The sequence below is a fragment of the Mauremys reevesii genome, linkage group 3 (assembly GCF_016161935.1).
Source record: "Mauremys reevesii isolate NIE-2019 linkage group 3, ASM1616193v1, whole genome shotgun sequence".
Taxonomy (NCBI): domain Eukaryota; kingdom Metazoa; phylum Chordata; order Testudines; family Geoemydidae; genus Mauremys; species Mauremys reevesii.
In genome coordinates this window covers 126,657,388-126,681,939 of record NC_052625.1, presented here as the reverse complement: position 1 = coordinate 126,681,939, position 24,552 = coordinate 126,657,388, and the positions used below count along the sequence as shown (strand labels likewise).

The following is a 24,552-nucleotide window of genomic DNA, read 5'->3' as shown; positions in this document are numbered from 1 at the left end:
GGTCATAGGCTCATTTACACTGTTGAAAACAGTAGTCCCGCCTCTTGTGCTGTTGATGTTTAACAGCACCGCTTTTAAACAGGACAGCCATGGGTGGCAGGTATAATAGGCCAGGAGAGGCTAAATTTCCCCAAACAGCCAGGCCATAGCCCCACCCAACTCCTCCCCAAAACCCCACTCCCACATTCTGCTCTTCCCCTGTAGCTCTGCCCACACTGCTCCTTTTTCCACCCTCATTCCATCTCTTCCCTGAAGCCAGCAGGGCCTTGAGCAGGGTAGCTTGGGCCAGTGGGTGGGCTGTGGCCCCGGGCGGAATATTGAGAACATTCTAGTCGTGACCGACCATTATATGCGATATGCGCAGGCATATCCCACATGTGATCAGAAGGCCACCACTGGCGCTCGATTACTGTGGGAAAAATATTTCTCAGTTTATGGATTCCCAGCCCGGATACACTCTGATCAGGGGCAGGACTTTGAAAGTCACCTTCTGAAGGAGATGCTAAGAATAGTGGGGATTAAAAAGTCTAGAACACCTTATCACCCGCAAGGTGATCCTCAGCCAGAGAGGTTCAACCGAACCCTATTAGATATGTTAGGGACTTTGCGGCCAGAGCAGAAGGCAACCTGGAGCCAACATGTCGCATTTCTGGTGCACACCTACAAAGCCAAAGAACGACGCTATGGGAGTCACCCCATATCTCTTGATGTTTGGGCGAGAACCAAGATTACCCATAGACCTGTGCTTTGGTGTATCAGAGGATGGAGATAGCTATGAAGCTCATCAGCAATATGTATCCCAACTAAGAGAAAAGCTGTGGGATGCTTATCACTTAGCTACATCTGCAGCTTGGAAGAACGCGGACCACAACAAACATCGATATGATGCTAGGGTACGTCTGCAAGAGCTCCAGCCAGGGGACAGAGTCCTGCTGCGAAATTTGGGTATTGCTGGCAAACACAAGATAGCTGACAGATGGAAGGCAATACCTTACTTGGTGATGGAAAAGCTAGAAGACCTGCCAGTCTACAAGATCAAACTTGAAGAGGGTCCAGGGCAGCCAAAGACAGTGCATAGAAACCTTTTGCTCCCTGTGGGGGAATTGGTAGGCACCCCTCCTGAGATGGGCCACAACAGGGCAACTAGGCAGAACGAAGGTGCTGGATCAAAACCGCCCTCCAACGTGGACAGACAGCCCTCTGCAGCTAACCTACCTCCAGGGCTGGAGCACCCATGGAGAAAAAATGGTGGGTACTGTCACCCACTAGCAACCCCCTATCAGTTTTCCCCACCCCTCCAGCGCCTCCCGCCCGCCGTGATCAGCTGTTTCGCGGCATGCAAGCAGGAGGCTCTGAGGGGAAGGAGGAGGAGCGAGGATGCGGCACGCTTGGGGGAGGGGGCAGAACTAGGTGGAAAGAGATGAGGTGGAGTGTGGGGGGGGCATAGCTGGAGGGTTGAGCACCACCTGGCACTTTGGAAAGTCGATGCCTGTGGCAGGAACTGCCTCAAGCTTTGACCTCTTCAGCTGCGTCTCTTCTGTTCACAGCAGAGAACAGAACTGGAGCTGACCTCTGCTGAGAGAGATTGGGAGGGTGCTGCTGCCAGCAGAAGAGCGTGTACAAGGCAAAGAGTTCAGCCGCTGTCAGGAGCAGGAGGGGAGTGGAAGCAGCTGGATGAAAGAAGATAAGGGGGAAGAAGAGATGGAGCAGCCTGACTTATTTGGAAAACGATTTGTTGTGAAAATGTCCATATGTTAGTAACTATGGGCCTCTATGTCTAGAGAATAAAACCTCAGGGAGTAACATTTAATGGTCCTGTGGGTTTGCTCTGCCAATTTACAATTGCCAACTTTTTTAAGTTAGATGCTAGTTTTAAATCACTGGCTGCCTGCATTTGATAGGATTCTTGTCAGAAAGGCCCAGATTTTGAAAATACTGATCACATTCACCAGGACAGAGACACTTGCTTCAAGGAGCACTGCTTTTTGCTAGACATTCCCCTCTCATTTTCAGTATATAAATAAGGCATCTGCATAGAGAAACAAGGTTTAAAAAAAACTAGATGAATACAGTATGAAATAGGAATGGTTCACTGGTACTGCAGTGTTGCTGATTCTCATGATTTTATCACAAGTCTTGCAATGTTGGTATTTTTCTTTAAAGTCCCAGTTCCTAAAGTCATGAATGTGAGAATCTCTTCTTTCAGTGAAATAAAATGTTTATGGCCCTCGTGATGGTGGAGAAAAATCTTTAAAAAATTAGCCCTAAAGCGCAAGAACCCGAAGGCAAGTAAAACCCACAAATTTATTATTTTTATAATGTTGTGATGCTTAAGCCATTGGAAATAGAAGGTTCCCTAAAATACCCAAAATTGAATTCTGAAATAAGTTAGGGAGGTTTGATGAAGTGGATGTTAAAAACAATAGAGCTGTTGACTTTATCAGTTCAGATTTATTTGTTATTTCTTTATCAGTACACAAGTAAAATAGGAAGCTCAAGTTCTCAAATCCAGCCATTCTTTCTCATCACTCAGCCATAAATATAAACATTGACCTTGTATATAAGAATGGACCTTTGGTCTGACCCAGTATGGCCATCCAGCCCAGTATCCTGTCTGCCAACAGTGGCCAATGCCAGGTGCCCCAGAGGGAGTGAACCTAACAGGTAATGATCAAGTAATCTCTCTCCTGCCATCCATCTCCACCCTCTGGCAAACAGAGGTTAGGGACACCATTCCTTACCCATCCTGGCTAATAGCCATTAATGGACTTAACCTCCATGAATTTATCCAGTTCTCTTTTAAACCCTGTTATAGTCCTAGCCTTCACAACCTCCTCAGGCAAGGAGTTCCACAGGTTGACTGGGCGCTCTGTGAAGAACTTCCTTTTATTTGTTTTAAATCTGCTGCCCATTAATTTCATTTGGTGACCCCTAGTTCTTATATTATGGGAACAAGTAAATAACTTTTCCTTATCCACTTTCTCCACACTACTCATGATTTTATATATACTTCTATATATCCCACCTTAGTCTCCTCTTTTCCAAGCTGAAAAATCCTAGCCTCTTTAATCTCTCCTCATATGGGACCCGTTCCAAATCCATAATCATTTTAGTTGCCCTTCTCTGAACCTTTTCTAATGCCAGTATCTCTCTTTTGAGATGAGACCATATCTGTAAGCAGTATTCAAGATGTGGGCGTACCATGGATTTATATAAGGACAATAAAATATTCTCCATCTTATTCTCTATCCCTTTTTAAATTATTCCTAACATCCTGTTTGCTTTTTTGACCACCTCTGCGTACTGCGTGGACATCTTCAGAGAACTATCCGCAATGACTCCAAGATCGCTTTCCTGATTAGTTGTAGCTAAATTAGCCCCCCCATCATATTGTATGTATAGTTGGGGTTATTATTTCTAATGTGCATTACTTTAGATTTATCCACATTAAATTTCATTTGCCATTTTGTTGCCTATCACTTAGTTTTGTGAGAGCTTTTTGAAATTCTTCACAGTCTGCTTTGGTCTTAACTATCTTGAGCAGTTTAGTATCATATGCAAAACTTTGCCACCTCACTGTTTATCCCTTTCTCCAGATCATTTATGAATAAGTTGAATAGGATTGCTCCTATTGTTATTGTAGTACAACAACAACACCAGTCATGTCATCTTCAGTGGGACTTCAGTTAACTTCAATTTAAAAGTAGGTTAAGTGTTAGCCAGAAAGGAAAAAAAGTAAAAAAAAACTAATGCTCAACTATTATTCTAATAAAATAATTTTATTTCTCATTACACCAAAACTCACATCTCCCATTTTCTTTGGATATAAATCTTCCTCCCTCACAGAGAGAGAGAGACACAGACTCAGAATAAGGGTAGAAATATTAAACAAGGATAGGGAGAAAACCTGCCTAGACCAAGGTGGAATACAATGAGAATTCATACTCAACCTTTAAACACTCTCCGCTCTCTCCCTTCTCTTCCTTGTTAGCCCTCTCTCCACTTTAACAAGAAAATGGTGCTTAATTTATGTCGGGGCTTGCTAGGGATGAGCCCCAGCACCTCCAGGCTTGGTAGTTCATAGTCACAGCATCTCTGGGCTCCCGGCCAGCAGCTGCCACTCTGGCCACCCAGCTCTGAAGGCAGCGCTGTTACCAGTAGCAGCGCAGACGTGAGGGTGGCAATACACCATACCATTCCACCCTTATGTCTGTGCTGCTGCTGGCGGTGGTGCCGCCTTCAGAGCTGGGCACCTGGCCAACAGTCACCGCTCTCCAGCCAACCAGCTTGAAACCTGGTACCTTTTTCCATTACAAATTAAGCACTGTAAGGAAATTATATAGTAATTGCCTCATCAAGGATCCCTCTGCAAGGAAGCCTCTGTGTGAGAAATGAGGGTTAAAAAGAAACTATGTAGAATCTAGAGTAGAGATGGGCACACTATGGCCCGCGGGCCACATCCGGCCTGCGGGACTGTCCTGCCCAGCCCCTGAGCTCCTCGTCCGGGAGGCTAGGCCCCGGCCCCTCCCCCACTCTTCCCCCTCCTCTGCAGCCTCAGCTTAGTGCACCGCCAGCGCAGTGCTCCGGATGGCGAGGCTGCAAGCTCTTGCTGGGCAGCACAGCTGCAGAGCCTGACCTGGGGCTCTGTGCTGCGTGGAGGCATCGCTGGCTCCAGCCGGGCAGCGTGGCTGCCTGTCCTGGTGCTCTGGGCAGTGCGGCTGTAGCACTGCCAGCCACTGGTGCTCCAGGCAGTGCGGTAAGGGGGCAGGGAGCAGGGGGTGTTGGATACAGGGCAGGAGAATTCAGGGTGGTGTTCAGGGAGTGGGGGTGTGGATAGGGGTCAGGACAGCCAGAGGGAGGGAGCAGGGGGGGTTGGATGAGGTGGTGGGGGGTGGTCAGGAGACACAGAGGGGTGGATGGAGCAGGAGTACCAGGGGGGCTATCAGGGAACAGTGGGGGTTGGATGGGGCAGGAGTCCCAAGGAGGCCATCAGTGGGTGAGAAGCAGTGGGGGGGGAGGGGTCGGATAGGGGGTGGGGACCAGGCCATGCCCAGCTGTTTGGAGAGGCACAGCCTCCCCTAACCAGCCCTCCATACAATTTTGGAAACCCGATGTGGCCCTCAGGCCAAAAAGTTTGCCTACCCCAATCTAGAACGTCTAAGGCACTATGTCAAAGCAGGGTGGAGGAATAACCAGAGCATGATGCACTCTGGCTATCCCTAGCTGGTTGATGGTCTTGTGGAGACCATTGCCAGAAGGTGCAGGCTGGAGGAGCTTCCAGACTGCTCTAAACCTTCACTCATGACTGGCAGAGAATAAGGCCTCCCTTTTCTGCTGCGCTTTGAAAAAGCTGTATGGAGCAGAGAATCTGTCCCATCATGCTAATTGAGCTAAATGCTACCTTTGAATGTGTGTGAGAGACCTCCACTGGCACCAATGAGCCCATGTAGGAGGAATAACTTCAGCAACTATGTAAGTCTTCCAGAAGATTTTTAAAAAGTAAACCCCATCCATACCCGCAAATATTTGTAAACTCTGTGGTTATGATCAGTCAAGTTCTTAATCCAACCATTCATAATTAATAAGGTTAAAATTGTGAGGGTGTTCATCACTTCAAGATGTTTTGTATAACATATAATTTGGATACTATGCAATATTGTGTTGTGTAACAGAATCTCTCTTCAAACTAGTGAGCTTTTCCATTATAAACATGCCAAACCTTAACAAACCACATCCTAATCCAAGGAGTAGTCTGGGAGAGCCAATCTGATGCAATAATAACCAATAAACTGGTATCAATGTTACTGTTGTCAGCATGGTTTATCTTCTGGCTAATGCCAAACAAAACAAAGAGGCAGAGAGCTCTATCCAGTCTGTCTAAAGTATTCATGGCTTCCCAAGCCGGGCAGGCTGAAGCAGAACAGACACTGCTCTGGAGTTAGCAGACCTGCTCAGGAGAAAGGTTGGAACTGTGTGGAAAACCAATACTTAAAAAACTAGCAAGCTATTGTCCTGGGAATTTCTGGAGATTACCAAGCGAAAAATAGGGCAAAGGAATGTCTCTACAAATGAGCTCCCTGCCAATATCGCCATGAAGCCTACAGGGCTATGGGGCTCTTACAGTCATATACCCAAGAGAGGAGATAACTGGATCTCATCTAGCCTCTTTGTGGCTTTTAAGATAATAACCTGGTGTTATTAGAGCTAGAGGGAGGCTTCTGACTCTAACTGCTGATGTCAGCTGTGCTCCCAGAGGTTCCATGGATTCCAGCAGTGTCACTTTCTTCCCCAGCTGTTATTTCTTTGAAGGATGTGTGGAGTGGTTCATCTAGGTTGCCTGAAAGGAGGTTGTATAAAAATTCTCCTAATAGGCCAGAGGTGATTCTGGGGTTGCTGAGAGCCATTGAACCAAACTGTAAACTCTGTATATTATAGAAACCACTTCAAGCCCGGGGGGGGGTAGAGCAGCACTCCCAGGGCCTCTAGTTCCAGCACCTATGGACCTCTCTTCTTGAGAGCAACACTTCAGAGGGAGTTCCAAGAAGACCAACATAAATGGTTAAGACGGGAAAACAAGTGTATATATAAAACTTTGCTAAGCCATAAGGAAAGTCTTTGTAGAGTATGATAACAGTCTACATATTTAAAGGGTGTAAACATGAAAGTCTGTCGGTTCAACAATCACGTTTTCATGCGCTCTCTTTTTGTGGATTCTGGAGTGACTGAAGTCCAAAGCATGACACGCATGCTCGTGAGCAGATCGGCCAGACAATCATTGGTGAGCATCTTGGTAGCTATAGCAATAGTATGATGCTTTTCCCTTGCAGCTAACAATCAGTTATTTCTGTCCTCTTCAAAGGCTTGGAAAGCCTTTCTGGGACGGCCTTGATTCCAGTGTCCTTGTGCTAATTCTCCATAGAAAATTTTTCTGGTGAGCGTAGTTGGGCTTTTATCAGCATAGCCTTGATGCTTATGGCATTTTACTTTTGGAGAACCTCCAGGTTGGTAATTTTGTCCTGCCAGCGGATCCCCATAATGGTGCTCAGAGACCGCATATGGAAGGCCTCTAACTGTTTGATATGCCATTTGTAGGTGTCCAGGTCTCACAGTCAGAGGATAGATGTGAGCACAAAAGCATTATAAAGTTTTATTTTTGTTGAGAGGGTTATCTTGTGGGATTTCAGGACTTTACTACATAGCTTTTCCTAATGACTGAAAAGCTTTCTGTATCCTGTTCATGATCTCTTTGTCAAGAGATCCATCACTGGAGATGTTGCTGCTGAGAGAGGTAAAACTGTCAACGTGCTTTAGTTGGATTCCACTAATGGATATGCTAGGGGATATGGCATGGAGCGGTGAAGATGATTGGTGCAACACCACAGTTTTCTCCAGGCTGATTGTGAGGCCAAACAATTTTGATGCTTCAGTGAAGCGATCTACAATGCACTGGAGACCTCCCTGTGTGTGTGCTAGGAGGGCACAATCATCTGAAAGAGTGCTTCTCTTATTAGTAGTTCTGTTACTTTTGTTTTTTCTTTAAGCCTTTTAAGGTTGAAGACTGAGCCGTCGTGTCTGTATCTGATGTATATGCCTCTGTTGAGCTCATTTGTAGCATAGTTGAGAACTTGGGTGAAGAAGAGCTTGAACAATACAAAGGCAAGGACACAGCCTTGTTTGACTCCATTTGAAATATGAAAGGAGTCAGTGAGATCTCAATTAAAAAGTACCTGACCTTGCATCCTCTCATGCTGAGGATCATCTGTAATCCTCTATTGACCGATCTGACAACAGCATTTGATACAATGAAAACACTGAACAGATTCATGTTTTGTTCAATACATTTTTCTTGTATTTGCTTGATACCATGTGGCAGAAACCCTCTCCCTGCATCATTTCCTTTTTTTTTTTTTGGTCCGCTCCACCACCACCCACTTCAACCGGGGCGGCTTGCAGCAGGCGCAGGGCATTCGGGGACTTGTAGTGCAGATGGTGGCACACGTCCAAGAGGCCAGGCGGAATGCCCTGGCATGAGAACTACAACTCCCAGCACACCTCGCAACTCATTGCCAGGCTGTGGCCAGGGATGGATTAACTCTTTGTGGGGCCACATGAAGTCATCTAGTCCAACCCAGGACCAATCCCCAAACAGATTTTTCCCCAGTTCCCTAAATGGCCCCCTCAAGAATTGAACCCACAACCCTGGGTTTAGCAGGCCAAAGCTCAAACCACTGAGCTATCCCTCCCACTCAATAGACCCCTCCCCCATAACCATAGGAATCCTAAACATAACCCCAACTCCCCTACCATTAGGAACCCTTACCCTAGATCATGGATCCCTACCCATAGTAACTCTAACCCTAGGGCTGGGAACACTACACACAGGAGTCCTAACCATTTGGCTGGGACCCCTATCCATAGCAACCCTAATAGGAACCCCAAGCCCCCTCTCCACAGGAATCCTACCCTATACCAAGTCCCCTAACCATAGGAATACTAAGCCTATTCCTGGGACCCTTACTCATAGGACCCCTAGAATCCTAAACCTAGATCAGGGACCCCTATCCACAGGATCCCTATCCCTAGGGCAGGGACTCCTACCCATAGGAACCCTATCCCTAGCCCGAAGTCCTGTAGCCATAGGAACCCTATACTTAGGGCAGGGACCTCTACCTATAGTAATTCTAACCCTAGCGCTGGGACCGCTACCCATAGGATCCCTAACCATTCGGTGGGGACCCCCTCCATAGGAACCCTAACCCTATACCCAAGTCTCCTACCTATAGACAACCTTATCCTAGGGAGGACCCCTATCCATTGGAACTGTAACCCTAGACCCAAATCCACTACCCATAGTAATACCTACCCTAGTTCTGGGACCCCTACCCATAGGGCTCCTAACCCAAAACTGAAGTCCCCTAAGCATAGGAACCCTAACAGCCCAGAGTCAAAACCCCTACAGATCCTAAATCTAGAGCAGGGACCCCTATCCATAGGACTCCTAACCCAAGCCCAAAGACCTCTATCTACAGGTACCCTAAACCTAGCCCCAAGTCCCCTATCTGTAGGAGGCCTAGTGCAGGGGCCCCATCCATAGGAACCCTAAACTTAGGGCTGGAATCCCTACACATAGGAACCCTTACACTAGCCCCAAATGCCCTACCCATAGCAACCCTAACCCAAAGTCCCCTACTCATAGGAACCCTAGCCCTAGGGTGGGAACCCCTACCCATAAGAATCCTATACCTAGTGCAGGGACCCTTACCCATAGGAACTCTAACCCTAGAGCTGGGACCACTACCCATAGGAGTTCTAACCATTCGGCAGGGACTCCTACCCATAGGAACCCTATCCCTAGGGGGGACCCCTACTCATAGGAACTCTATCCCCATACCCATAAGAACCCTAATCCAACCCATAGGAACCCAAACCCTAGCCCCTAAGTTCCCTACCATAGGAAACCTTACCCTAAGGGGGGACCCCTACCCATAGAACCCCTAACCCTAATTCCAAGTCTCATAAGCATAGGAACCCTAACAACAGCCTGAAGTCCTCTACCCCTAAGAGCTTTAAATCTAGAGCAGGAACCCCTACCCACATGGTCCCTAACCCTAGAGCAGGGGCTTCAACACATACAAACCCTAACTCTAGCCCCAAGTCCCCTACCCACAGGAACCCTAACCCTAGGGTGCGGAGTCCTACCCATAGGAACCCTAACCCTTGCTCCAAGTGCCCTACCCTTAGGAACCCTAACCCCAGGGCGGGGACCCCTTCCCATAGGAACCCTAACCATATGGCAGGGACCTAAGACTAGTGGCCTTGCTTTGTGGATTGCAGTCATGATTTTCTAGGTGCCAAAAAGTTGGTGTAATTCTCAGCATTGCAACGCATAACCCTTCTGCCTGCTGGCGTGAGGCACAGTCCAGTTCAGGTACAATAAGAGTTGCCTCTAAACAATACAAAACCGAACCATTTCAAGCCCCCACTCACTAATCTGGGAAAATTAACCACCACCTGGGGCGCCTCTCAGAAGCAATATTTTCCTACCCTCAAATACTGAGTTTGTGTTTAACAAAGGAAACTTTTATTAAAAGGGAAAGAGAACCCATCATTAATTTGGGAAAACACCACAATCACTAGTCAAAAGCAAGTAACCATAAGCAAACACCCACCCCACAATATCCCTTGCCTCAGTTTCCCACTTTGTGGTGTGAAAGTCCAATGAACAAAAGTTCCTTTAACATGCCCCTCTCCTTTCCCTCCACAGCACCCCACTCACAGTTGGTTGTCTTTGGTTAGTGAAGACCCAGAGTTCAGAGGTGAGTTCATGTGGGGTTCACCTCCCATTCCTAAAAAGAGAGATAGTCAAACAATGCTTCTGGTATTGCTTATGCCATCTCCACAACTAGCTTGCTGCTACTGCTGCTGTTATCTCTATTCTTGTCTGTTGCTGCCTCTGCCCTATATAACTACCACTGTTACCACTACCACCATTAGCTGCTACCTGCCATTCACTACAATCACTCAGCTAGCACTGGCTGCTATAATTACTGCTAACTACCACTTCTACAATGGTGCATTCTGAGGTTCCACCACTTAATGCTACTCTTAATAATTGATTTCACACAGCTGTGGCTTTAAATCCTGGAAGGGGGGGCGGGAGTCAAATTCCCTTCAAGACTCTTAAAGTAGACTCCACACCACTAGCTAGACCAAACAAACATCTCCTGACTTTCACTAGGATTTGGCATCTCTACTGCCTGCTTACCAAGTGAGGTACAGTTTAGAGTGACACCCCACCCCCACCCCAGGCTAAGTACAGTTCTGCTGGCCTGTACTCATACAAGAAAGATACCAACGTTTCATTATCCCTGCATTCAATATTAAAGTGAATTGTAACCCAAAACCAGCCAAAATTGATTACTTTGACAAAGCAATTGTTTGCTGAACACCTAGGCAGAATAGGTGTTTCTATGTAAATATGGTCTGCTTCTGAAGTCTTTTCCCCCAGTTTGTCACTAGAAGTCTGAGGTAACCTCATTCAGATCCTGCTTACAAATGCTTAAATCCCTACTGCAGGTGACAATCCTTTGCATTACCTTCCATAGAAAGCCCAGTTTCCCCACAGCCTGGCTTCTACTCACCATCAGTCATGGATCCCACAAACAGAAATCAGCCAAATTCATGCTTTTTAAATGTTCTAGTAAGCATGCTTTTCTGATTGAATTACACTTGATGAAGATCAGGCTGTGATGGGGGAAAAATGGTGCTTTGCAGATATTGATAATACTGTAGTTAAAATATATAAATAAGAACCATATGTGCTAATATTTGTTATTGCTTCTAAAATTCCTTCCTACTGTGCAAGCTGCTGCTTTAGTGAGTGATTATTGTTCTAGATTTCTTCAAGTCTAATCAGAAATATGTTGTGTCCCTGCTGTAGAAAGATGGCAAAGAAAGATCTAAGTTATAAATAAAATTGTCTAATGGAGAAATCCTTTGGCAATCTCTTGGGAAGCAAAGTAATCAGGGGCGCAACCATGAACCCAGCTGTATACCCATGTAGGGGAGGAAGGGGGAGAAAAGAGCCTCTTATTTTCCTGTACAGGCTACCCACATTGAAGCAGTCTGCTGCTACCTTTCCTGTATAGCTGGGTGGGGTAGGAAGTGAGCAGCATCTTTGCTTCCCTCCCTGCAAGATGCCAGCCAGTGCAGCTGAGCTGGCACAGAAGGTTGAGTACGCTGCACCAGGGAAAGGGCTGGTAGTTTATTTCTCCCTTGGAGCAATGGGGAAGCAGTGACCCTTAGAATCACAGTTTGGTCCTTTTTTTGTAGCCCGATTGTAAGGTGCTAATCCAGGCTGATAAGGCTGGGTGCTTGCTCATGGGTGAGGGGCTAACTCCTTTTAGTGCAAGATGTTTTCTGGAAGAGGCAAAATTTGCTATATATAACTTCTTATTCATTTCTCAAGCTTAATATGGGTGAAAAGGGAACAAATAACTGCTAAATTCCAAAGACCTTTAAAAAGTGAGGGCTTTGCTCATTCTTTGTGCTAACGTGCTCTCTCTGTCTTTTACTTCATATAATACACCCTGCAATAAGCCATTAAAACACTTTAGTATATAATTATGTAATATATGCAGGAGAGGGGAAAAAAGAGTGAAAACATCTGTTCACATATTTTTTATTGCCTTTCACTTGAGAAGTCCATTAAATGCTAGAAAAAGCTATAGCCTTCAGTTTGAGGCAATTGCTGTATTACAAATCTCCTGGAAATTTATTCTGTGATTATTACTGGAATGCCAACAATGCTTGGACAGGTGCAGAACATGGAGAAAGTTGTGGTCCCTGCCGTACAGAGTTTAGGGAAGAATTTTCAAAATCTATTAGTGATTCAGGGGCACAAGTCCCTTTGAGTTTGGATGTGTGCTCCTACTGAAAAGACACTCCTGAAAATTCCACCTTTACAGTGTAGAGGAACTTGGTCATCTGAGGTTGTACTCACAGCAGTCAGTATAGAAATGCTATACTGACTATTGGAAATACTGTGCGTACTACGTCATTTGAGTGAAGCAAAAGCGCCTTTCTCCTCTTTCCTATCTGGATGGACATCTTCCCTGCCAGTCCCATTTGCTTAAATTGAAACTATCTGACTGAAAGAGTCGCCTCTCCTCACAGAGGGAAATATAATGATGTGAGTCAAAAACCCTTGTATCCCATTATCACTGATGTACTCCTTTTTTTTTCTTTCTTTTTTTTTTTTGTGCTTCAGGAACGTCAACATCTGGCAGTACAACTTTGTGAAAAGAGTGTATTACTTATCTTGGGCTTCCTAGTATGCTTGTACATAGTGGCAGGGAAGACTTTTAAATTTATCCCCATAAAACTCTCAAAAAATTAAGGAAGTTTCAAATTTAAGCTTTGGGTTTCTGCCAATTAATCAATATTTTGCTGTAGTTAAAAACAAAATAGCAAAAATGTGACAATGACAGAAGCATGGAATGTGATGCATGTTGCAGGTTTAGAAAATATATTCCCCCAACAACATACAGTTTATGGACAACAGCATGGCGGACACAAATGAATGTTTTAAAGGCTTGAATCTATGCTCACTGAAGCCAATGGCAAAGCTCTCATTGACTTTAATGTTGCAGGATCAAGGCCTAAAGAATGAAGTGATAATGGAAAATACAAAAGCTGGTCAAAATTTTTCTGTTGACACTTTTATTGTTCAATGGAAAATGCCTTTTCAAACAAAATGATAATTTTCATGGCAAAATGTATGTTTCATTCAAAAATATTAGTTTTGTTCCCTTTCTCTCTCTTTTTGTACCTTCCTTTAGTGGCAAAATTTAGACCAAAAGTTTTTAGTTTTTGATGAAAAACCAAACATTTTTGGAAATTTCTTACCAAAGAAGGGGTTAAAAAAAGTGACCCTCTTTAGCCAGTGGTAAAAATATTGATAGTGATTAACTAAGCCTCTGAAGGCTTGTCAAGACTATAGATGGGGGTGGGAAAACTTTTTGGCCCAAGGGCTGCATCTGGGTATGCAAATTGTATGGTGGGCCATGAATGCTCATGATATTGGGGGTTGGGGTATGGAAGGAGGTGAGGGCTCCGGCTGGGGGTGTGGGCTCTGGGATAGGGCCAGAAATGAGCAGTTCAGGGTGGGAGTGGGCTGCAGGCTGGGGCAGGGATGTGGGGTGGTGGTGAGGGCTCAAGCTAGGGATACGGGCTCTGGGATGAGGGGTTGGGGGTGCAGGAGGGTGCTCTGGATTGGGACTGAGGGGTTCAAAGGGTGGGAAGGGGATTAGGGCTGGGGCAGGAGGTTTGGGTGCGGGAGGAGGATCGGGGTACAGGCTCTAGGCAGCGCTTACCTCAAGCAGCTCCCGGAAGCAGCAGCATGTCCCCCTTCTGGCTCCTACGCGGAGGGGTGGCCAGGCAGCTCTGCATGCTGCCTTGTCCACAGGCACTGACCCCGCGGTTCCCAGCCAATGGGAGCTGCAGGAGTGGCGCTTGGGGCGGGGACAGTGTTCGGAGCCCCTTGGCTGCCCCTATGCATAGGAGCTGGACGGGGAACGTGCTGCTGCTTCCAGGAGCGGGGCAAGCCCCCAACCCAGCTCCCCGGCGGGAGCTCAAGGACTGGATTAAAACATCTGAAGGGATGGATGTAGCCCCCCCCCGGGCCGTAGATTGCCCACCCTGCTATAGATGCTAAAGTGGCACAGCTATGGCTCTGCAGCTGTGGTATTGTAGCACTTTAGTGCAGACAATTCCTACAGTGATGGAAGAGGTTTTTCCATTGCCCCTGAGAGGCAGTAACTAGGTAAACTGAAGAATTTTTCCATTGACCAAGCAGTGTCTACACCGGCACTTAGATCAGCGTTACTATGTCACTCAGGAGTGTGAATTTTTTCACACCCTTGAGTGACATAGCTAACTCAGCCAAAGTTACAAGTGCAGACCAGGCTTAGGTTCAGTATGTACAAGCCACCTGGCAACCAATCAGGGGAATTAGGTTAATAAAACCCCCACACCATCGGCAGGCTACATGGGAGCGAGAATAGGGTCTGTGGGGTCATTACGCCCCACTGTAAGCAAATGGGCAGGATAGATGTGGAGTCCTTCAATCAGGAGAGTTAACTGGGCACTAGTAGGAGGGAAGGCATAGTATGCTGTACCCCGTAAAGAGCTGTAGCAAAGTAACAACAGGAGCAAGTGGGGAAGCAAGGGAGGAATATGTCTCTCCATGATACAATTTCTTCCCAGTCTCCTCCTAGGACAGTGCAGCTATGAGTGATCCTATAATTGTATTTTTGCACGGCTCTTCTCTTGCAAGCCCCATTTTATCAGAAAGTTTTAAAGAGGTTTCCAAAACTTAGTACAGCAGTAGCTGAATGCTGTCATTTCTTAAACTTAACTACAGCACCCAAACCCTCCAAACCATCTGTGCTTTTTAGACATGTAGGAGCCCTGTGGCATGGGAAACTGCCCATATTTCTATTCATACTCACCACTTAGCTCCACCTATTTTATTTCTTGTGCTGGAGTTCTTGGTTTTCAGTATCTGCTTGATCCAACAGCTCCCTCTGGTGGAAAATGAAAAATGTGCCAATGTAAAAGAAATAACTAGCCTTTCACAGTGTTTAATTGAGATATCACTGTAGAAAAAATGTTATATCCTGTGGCAAATCATCCCAAAACATTTAGGCCATGCTAGTCTCTTTAATTATGATATTAATTCTATTTCTTAGACTACTGTTTATTCCATATTCAATAGTGTTCAACTAAAATATATTGCATGGTTGAACGCTAATTTCAACATACTTGTCAGTAATTTGACAAATTTACTAAACTGCAGGCAGGAGATTACAGTGAGACAATATATCTTTACTGATTTTGTTTTGGTAAATAAAAAAGCCCAGTTGATTACTTTTTGCCCAAGTTATAAAATCAAACATACAGGCCATCTGCTACCTGTAATTATAAAGATTGATACAAATGTCTCAAGTATAATTGTTCCTTTTTTATTCCATAATTATGCCTTTGAAGAACATTATGAGTGTGACAGATTGGGCACCATCTGCCATGAATTTATATTTGATATAGATTAGAAAGTATGGATTAGATGGACATATTCAAGGCTAATACTTAGGCCTCCCTCAGGGCAGGGGACTGGGATAGATGGCCTGCTGAGGTCCCTTCCAGTCTTACATTTCTATGATCCTATAGTCCCTTTAACTTGTGTCCAGAGAGCCATAATGATAAATTCCTTTAGGTAATATGCTGAAGCGAGGTCTGTGCTGAAGCCTAATTAGCATTCACAAGGATTTCAGATAGCATCCTTTCTCCCATGTCTTTCTCTTGCCTATTTTAGGCAGACTAGAAAAGTTAACAAATGAACTGTATTTGTAAACAGGCATAGGCAGGAGGAAAGGAGAGAAGCAAATAGCAGGGTGGAAAGCCATTCTGCAGACAAGTGGATAGGAGGTGAACTATGGGCAGTGGGTATACTAAGCTAGGAGACTCAGCCACTGCCACCGGACACCGGTTGCGGGTTTGGCAGGGGAAATTGTTGCTTATTATTATGCCCCATGCAAGTTCTGGGGCAGCTGAGGTGAACATGAATCTCCTTCCTCAGGGAAACAACATCCCATATGACAATGAATGAAATTGGAAACATTCTCTGGCTATCTGTGGCATAGAAACAACACAGAAATGACTCCACCTCCTAAAACAGGAGAACTGGAGGTGAATTGTGTCTTTGTAAATTGTCACCTGCTTGGTCATGCTCCCTCTCCTGGATGCTCATGAGGTGGCTGTGCTTGAATCTAAACACTGGTCTCTGTGTTTTTCAGCTCCTTTGGGTCTGGGTAGGCTCAAAGGCACTGCCTCTTTGGTCTCTAGGCACATTTCCTGGGCATAGACTCACTGTCTAGCATCCCTTCTCAGAAGTAGGACCCCCATAGTCCAGCTGCCATAGGCCCCAAGATCAGTGCTGAACTCTCACAAGACAACTTAATTGCTTAAGCACACCCTCCCCAAACCTCCACATCATAGGCACTCTGGTTTAGAATTTATCCCTTCCAGGACACGTGACACTTGAAGCAAATAGACACAGACTTTCCAGAGGGATTTCTAAAGCAATCACTCTTCACTTTAGACAGCACAAGAAAAATATAGATCCAAGCAAAACAATAAATACCTGTGGCACTCTGTCCCTGAAAGCAGCACCCTGGAATCCCGATATTCACCACTCTCATATAATTATGATATGTTTTGTACAAAGTATGCCTTGTGAGGTATCATTTTAAAAGTCTTGCTCTGTTGAACATTAATATCCTGTTGGATGGTATGTGCTCTCATTGTATGTTGAGTTATGAAGTTTTGCTATGTATGTGTTACTGAAATATGTTATGAAGTTGGGAACACCCAACTTTTCAGATGCAACTGTGGAGGAGCCAGACAGGCTAATGGCCCATTAAAAGGAATACACACACACACAAGGACTGTCCCAGGAACTGTATACAATGGAGACTTCTCAGAGATAGCCCGTAGACAATGGAGACTGCTTGACTCATGTCATAGCAAGGGATCTTTCCAGCAAGCTGGAAGCAACTATAAAAGAGGAGAAGTGATGTCATCACTTGGCCTCACTCCACAACTCAACATCTGGAAACACATCTGGAGGACAAAGACTTTGAACTGGGGAGGTGGTCCCAGACTGAAAAGAAGAACCCCAGCCTGTGTATTAAGGAACAATACCATGAGGGTGAGACGCTGCTTGATTCAAATCCTGTCTAGGTAACCAACTTTGATCTGTATGCTTATTACTTATAACCACTTAAAATCTATCTTTCTGTAGTTAATGTCTGTTTTCTATTTTACCTAAAACAGTGTGTTTTGGTTGGAGTGCTTGGGAAATCTGCTCAGGTTGCCAGGGCTGGTACACGTCCACTTTCCTTTATAGAAGTGGTGGACTGGGTAATAAACTTACACTGGTCAGGCTTCTGACCAGGGCAAAACGGTACAGCTCTGAGGTGCAAGGCTGGGGAGCCAGAGGGAATTGTCTGGAGCCTCTCTGTTGTTGGTTCATGAGTGGCAGGCAGAAGCATTCATTTAACTCAGCTGGGTGTGTCCCTGCCTGTGAGTGTATGGGAAACGGCAGTACCTGCCAGAAGTTTGTAGCTTGTCACAGCATCACACTGTGAGAGGGAGCCCAGACTGGTGGGAAACAGGGCTCAGTGTTACCCCAGTTCCAGGTTGCACCCTGGGGAACGCATCACAACACCTGTACGCAATTCCCTGCCCCAGTTTCCTCACTACTCTTCAGTGTTCTTCAGGATTCAGTCAATGTCCCTTCTGGGTTCCAGGTCCCCTCTCCTGGACTTCCCTGGTACACCCATACCTTGAATACAGTGTGCAGTTCTGGTCACCCTATCTCAAAAAAAGATATATTAGAATTGGAAAAGGTATAGAGAAGGGCAACAAAAATGATTAAGGGTATGGAACAGCTTCTCTTTGTGGAACAATTTATAAGACTGGGACTTTTCAGCTTGGAAAAGAGACAACTAAAGGGGCATATATGATAGAGGTGTATAAAATCATGAATGGTGTGGAGCAAGTGAATGAAGAAGTGTTATTTACTTCTTCACATAACACATGAACCAGGGGTCACCTAATGAAATTAATAAGCAACAGGTTTAAAACAAACACAAGGAAGTACTTCTTCATACAACACACAGTAAATATTAGGAACTCATTGTCAGGGGATGCTGTGAAGACCAAAACTATAATGGGAAGGTGGGGGATAAAAAATTAGATAAATTCATGGAGGATAGGTCCAAGATGATCAGGGATGCAACCCATGCTTTTGGTGTTCCTAGCCTCTGACTTCCAAAAGCTGGAAGAGGATGACAGGGATGGATCACTTGATGAATGCCCTGTTTTGTTCATTCCCCCTGAAGCATCTGGCATTGGCCACTGTCAGAAGACAGGATACTGGGCTTGATGGACTATTGGTCTGACCCAATATGACCATTCTTATGACTTCAGTCACAGGTCTCTCTTTTTGTTTTAGTCAGCTTCTAAGAACAGACTTTGTCTTTTTATATAGGAATGCACATTTAGGGCCATAACACCACTGTGTGGTGGCAGCATGCAATTATGTTTAGGGCATAGTAACAAAAACAACAAAGAGTCCAGTGACACCTTAAAGACTAACAGATTTATTTGGGCATAAGCTTTTGTGTTTCTAGTTCCAGATTAAGTTAAATTTATGTTTCAAAACACATCAAGATTTTTTCATTTTGTTTCTTCATGGGTTTTATCTGAGAATTTCCTTGTCTCTATGCTGTCAGGGGCCAACATCTGAGCTTAGCGCAGTTTGATATCACTCGTTTTAGCAACAGTAAGAGGGGACCTTTTCTAAGGGCAGCTCTGGCTTCAGTTCCATTGAGAACAATGGGAGGGAGATAGCAGCCATTTTGAGATAGGGCAATTCTTCAGGGAATTCTCTGTAGACTAAATTATTTGCCAGCTCATACTGAAACTTTCAGTGATAAAGAACAACAGCAAAAATAAGCTTTAAACATCAAAAAATCTTTAAAATTAGTCTATGCACAAAATTTCAGTTTAAAGAAGCTATGTTGTTTTGCTACTGTGATCATTCCAGACAAAAAATCATCGATGCTGGATACATTTTTTTAATAAACTATTTTAAAACTAATTTTAACTCATAAACTGATTAACAGATTTACTTATAAAGGTCTCAGAAAAATCATTCTGTACCCAAAGAGGCCCTTACTATAATTTTGGGGAGGATATGCTGTATTCTTCATACGGAACTAAACATTTGAATCTTTGTTTCAAGTATAAAGCTTAGCTCTATTTTAACTATGGAATGGTGAGCATAAATTCCTTAATTAGCTCATATCCAGGTACAGGTAGATTTTTCTTTATACCATGTATCTTGATTTAACCTGATCTTCTCTCCATTGGTAAGAGGGTTTTATTTACAAATTTTGTGGTCTTTGATTGTTTTTTTATTATTCCTATCAGCCCAGCCTGAGGAGAGAAACAACAAATCTAAACTCTGAGGAGAGGTAACAAAGGAGAGTCTGGAGCCTACACCCCTTCAGGTTCTTGTTCAGAGAGGAAGAACCTATCCTGTAAGGTACAATCAATGCAGCTGGTATGACACATTGAAAAATATAAAGACCATGTATAAGAACAAAGTCAAAGGGGCTCAGATAAAAATGAGATGTTTGCAAATGGCTAAAAGACTAGATTGATCGAAATGAATATCAGTTTCTTGTCCTATATTGCTCTATATTGTAATTAATGTAAGATTATGCAGCAACCAGAGCCTCAGTGTTGCATATAAAACCATGTAATTTACTGCAATAAATAACCTTAAACTGTTTTTTGTTAGAGTTAATTTACAATATTGTAATGCTGTATTGTGCAGTGTGTTCACTGAATCATAAAATAAATATATAGTGATGAAGTTTATTGGGGAGCCTGCAGGAACAAGGGCAATAGTTAACTAAATTTAGTACAACTGGAAAGAACTCATACCATATCTAAAATTAGTTAAATTGATACTCTTTGGATGCAGCTGGAAAATTCTATTAAGTTTGTCTTTTATAGATTTATAGCAACAATATATAGCTGGAATAGCTTTGACTCTCATTATAGGAAGGACACCTATGTACCTACTGTCTTTCTCGATGCAAGCTATACCAAATCACCATAGCAACAACCAACTGAAGAAAATGTTCAGCTATAAAAAACACTTGGATCAACATACTGGAACATGTCTGTTCTGTTCCAGTCACTTTACTTTGCTCTCCTAGGGCAAAAGAGCTATACAGTTGGCAGATCTGGCCCCAAGGATTGATATACTATTGGGGAATTCCCAAGTGGCATATACCTTCTATAAGTGGTTCCTACACCATCCCACCTACTGGGCCCTGGCATAAGGGTGTGCCCAGGGAAAAACAGATGAAGAAGTGGGTTTTTTACCCAGAAAACCTTATGCCCAAATAAATCTGTTAGTCTTTAAGGTGCCACCGGACTTCTTGTTGTTTTTGTGGATACAGACTAACATGGCTACCCCTGATACTTGAGATGTGACTATGGCACTGTAGCGGGCTGGTCACCCGCTCCTGCCTTAAAAGGCTTAAAACAGCCCAGGGAGAGGGCTGTGGCAGGGAAGGAAAAGAAGGACTGATTAGGGAAAGCAGCCTCAGCTAGGGACCATACCTCAATCAGGCTGAGGCCAGCTTAATAAGGGCCCAGCTGGCCCTTATAAGAGGGCTGGGGCCAAAAGCCAGAGACAGACACTTTGTAGCTTTGAGAGGGAGGGACCTGGCTGCAAGGAGCTGAGTGAAGGTACCTGGGGTGGAGCAGGGCTGGGGGAAGGCCAAGGGAGCTGGAGAGCTCCAGCCTGGAAACCCCCTAGGCTGCAACCTAGTGGAAGGCCAATTAGGTACTCAGGTTGTAGGGGGTAGCCCACAGGTAAGCAGCGGCAGCAGGTCCAACCCCCCCTTGCCTATGATGAGTTGCTTTTACACTGCAGTCTGCCCCAGTGAGTGGGGGCTAGATGGTGACTGGCAGTAGCCCATGACTGAGGCCAGGTGGGGATAGAGGGTTGGGGGTTCCCCTGGGTGGGGAGACCCTGAGACTGCTGGGGGTATTGCTAGGGAGAAGCACCCCAAAGACAAGGGGCACCGGGTCCTGGGAAGGACATGGGGTCGAGCAGCAGTAGGACACTGGCCTGCAGAGGGCGCTCCAGAGGCTGGAAACACTAATTCCCTGAGACGAGCAGCAGAAGGTGCCGCAGGGGTGAGTCCCGCACTGACACATGGTGGAGAATGCAGGCACGTGCGGTCTGTCCCTGATACAAGGGGCCAGAGCAAGGACTGTTGGATGATTGCCCAGATCCAAGATGGAGAAATGAGAGACTATTATTGCAGAGCCTGTGTGACTCGGCTCGCCGAGCAGCAAGCGGGGCTGCTTCAGCTGCTCCAGGGGAGGGCACACTTAGCCCTCAACGGGGGCCAGGCACCTTGGGCTGGAGGCCAGTGCCAGGGCCTAAAGACTGTTTCACCTGTGGGCAACAGGGACACTTGAAAAGTGAGTGCCCCTATCAGGATGGAGCAAAGAAGCTCCGCCCAAGACATGGTGGAGAGACTCAAGTGCTCCCTGTGAAGCTAACAGGGGGGCTCCAAACTTGTTGGGCCTGGGGTGAGACGGGGCACAAGAAGAGGGAGTGTCCTCACAGGGCCAGGCCTAGCCCGGAGGTGGCCAAAGGAAGGCACTGGCTGTGCTTCCTGTGCCACAAGGGCGGCCATGAAAGATGGCCTTGCCCCCAGAGAAGGAGGGGGAGGCCTGAGGATCGGGTTGGGTCTGGAACTGCTGCGAAGGAGGGGGTGGTTAGGACCAGGGCCCTAGAAAGGGGATTGTCTGGGGCAGAAAGGCACCAGATAAAAAGCAGAACCCACGTGAGAGTGGGACGACCTACAGTGGGGACCCAGACTGCAGAAGGGGGAAGCAGGTGGCTCCTCTTGATAGAAAACCTGCGGCAGGAGAGGGACCTCCTGCGGGCCCAGCTGAGAGGGAAGCTGGGGAGATAGGAACAACCCACCCCCGGTGGAGGGGATCTTGAGGTGGGGGGGTGTAGTGGAGTGATTACTCGCTCCTACCATAAAAGGCTTAAAACAGCCCAGGGAGAGGTCTGTGGCAGGGAAGGCAAAGAAGGGCTGATTGGGGAAAGCAGCCTCAGCTGGGGGCCATACCCCAATCAGGCCAAGGCTGACTTAATGAGGGCCAAGCTGGCCCTTATAAGAGGGCTGGGGCCAGAAGCCAGAGACAGACTCTCTCTAGCTTTGAGAGGAAGGGACCTGGCTGCAGGGAGCTGAGAGAAGATACCTGGGGTGAAGCAGGGCTGGAGGAAGGCCAAGGAAGCTGGGGAGCTCCGGCCTGGAAACCCCCCAGGCTGCAGCCTAGTGGAAGGCCAATTAGGTACTGTGGTTGTAGGGGGCAGCCCACAAGTAGGCAGAGGCAGCAGGTCCAAACCCCCTTTGCCTATGATGAGTGGCTTTTACACTGTAGTCTGCCCGTGAGCTGGGGCTAGATGGTGACTGGCAGTAGCCCATGACTGAGGCAAGGTGGGGATAGAGGGTTGGGGGTTCCCCTGGGTGGGGAGACCCTGAGACTGTGGGTGTATTGCCAGGAGGCAGTACTCCAAAGACAAGAGCCGCCGGGTCCTGGGAGGGACATGGGGTCGAGCAGCAGCAGGACACTGGCCTGCAGAGGGCGCTCCGGAGGCTGGAAACACTAATTCCCTGAGACGACCAGCAGGAGGCACCGCAGGGGTGAGTCCGGCACTGCGACAGGCACCTATATGCCCCAGTGTTGCCAGCTGATGCCCTTTGCCCTGGGAACTGAAGCTGCTAATTTCTTAGTAATAGGACTTCCATCATTTGCACTTCACTCCTCAGATTTCTTCTGCACTGGGATGATGGCTACTGCCTAAAGCCCTGTCTATGTTGTTCTATTTCAGGTATTTTCCCATCAAATTTGCCCCTTGCAGCAAACTAGACTGCAATTGAGCTTTTTGCTTCCTATACTGAGCTCCTGAAGACTTCTTTGGGGGCATCTTTTATTTTCTACAGGGAAAAACAGGGAGCACGATAGTCTATGTTCCACGGTCTTAGAAAGTCATCAAACATTACGTGTTATGCATAGCATAGCCACAGGGGACCTCAACAGTGGTACCCTTAGCTCACCCAACAATATTGTTAATCTATCCAACCACACACTTAGCCTGGCAGAAGAGTCTGTCCTATCTTGGGGACTCTCTTTCTGCCCCCCCACCTCCAAGCACATAATACAGTTCTTCAATGATCTGTAAGCCTACTTTTGCCATCTCCAACTCCAGGAATATATTCAACACGCTGCACTGAACAGTGCACTGACCCACAGGAACCCTCCTACCAACACTACAAGAAGAAGAAGAATTCTCCTCCTGATGGTTGAAATGACAGAATGGACTTCTACATAGTGCTTCCACAGACATGCACAGGCTGAAATTGTGAACAAACAGCATCACTTGCCCCATAACCTCAGCCATACAGAACGCAACACCATCCACAGATTCAGAAACAACTCTGACATTGTAATCAAAGGAGCTGAAAAAGGAGATGCTATAATCATCATGAACAGGTTGGATTATGAACAGGAGGCTGCCAGGCAACTCCCCACACCACATTCTTCAGGCCACTATCCTCCAATACCACTGAGGAGTACCAAAAGAAACAACACCATCTGCTCAAGAAACTCCCTGCTATAGCACAGGAACAAATCTACACAGACAGACCCTTAGAACCCTGACTGGGGTATTCTATCTGCTACCCAAGATCTATAAACCTGGAAATCCTGGACACCCCATCATCTCAGGCATTGGCACTCTTACAGCAGGATTATCTGGCTATTTGGACTCTCTCCTCAGACCCTACGCTACCAGCACTCCTACACACCACCGACTTCCTGAGGAAACTACAATGCATCAGTGATCATCCTGAAAACACCATCCTGGCCACCATGGATGTAGAAGCTCTTTACACCAACATTCCACATGAGGATGGACTACAATCTGTCAGGAACAGTATCCCTGATGAGGCCATGACACACCTGGTGGCTGAGCTTTGTGACTGTCCTCACCCACAAGCATTTCAGATTTGGGGACAACTTATACCTTCAAGTCAGAGGCACTGCTATGGGTACCCACATGGCCCCACAGTATGTCAACATTTTTATGGCTGACTTAGAACAGCGCTTCCTCAGCTCTTGTCCTCTAGTGCCCCTCCTCTATTTGTGCTACATTGATGACATCTTCATCATATGGACTCATGGGAAGGAGGCTCTTGAAGAATTCCACCTGGATTTCAACAATTTCCATCCCACTATCCACCTCAGTCTGGACCAGTCCACACAAGAGATCCACTTCCTGGACACTACAGTGCAAATAAGTGATGGTCACAAACACCA

The 24,552-nt window shown here is 46.0% G+C and overlaps 1 protein-coding gene across 2 annotated transcripts in view; it reads right to left on the bottom strand.

Annotated features, from left to right (window-relative positions):
- Window positions 1-10,460, bottom strand: part of METTL24 (methyltransferase like 24) — a 112,264-nt gene extending 101,804 nt beyond the window's left edge. For both annotated transcript variants that reach the window (XM_039528369.1, XM_039528371.1), the window contains exon 1: window positions 10,277-10,460. The gene's annotated coding sequence lies outside the window, so the exon portion shown is untranslated. The remainder of the gene's footprint in view (window positions 1-10,276) is intronic.
- Window positions 10,461-24,552: the final 14,092 nt, after the last annotated feature.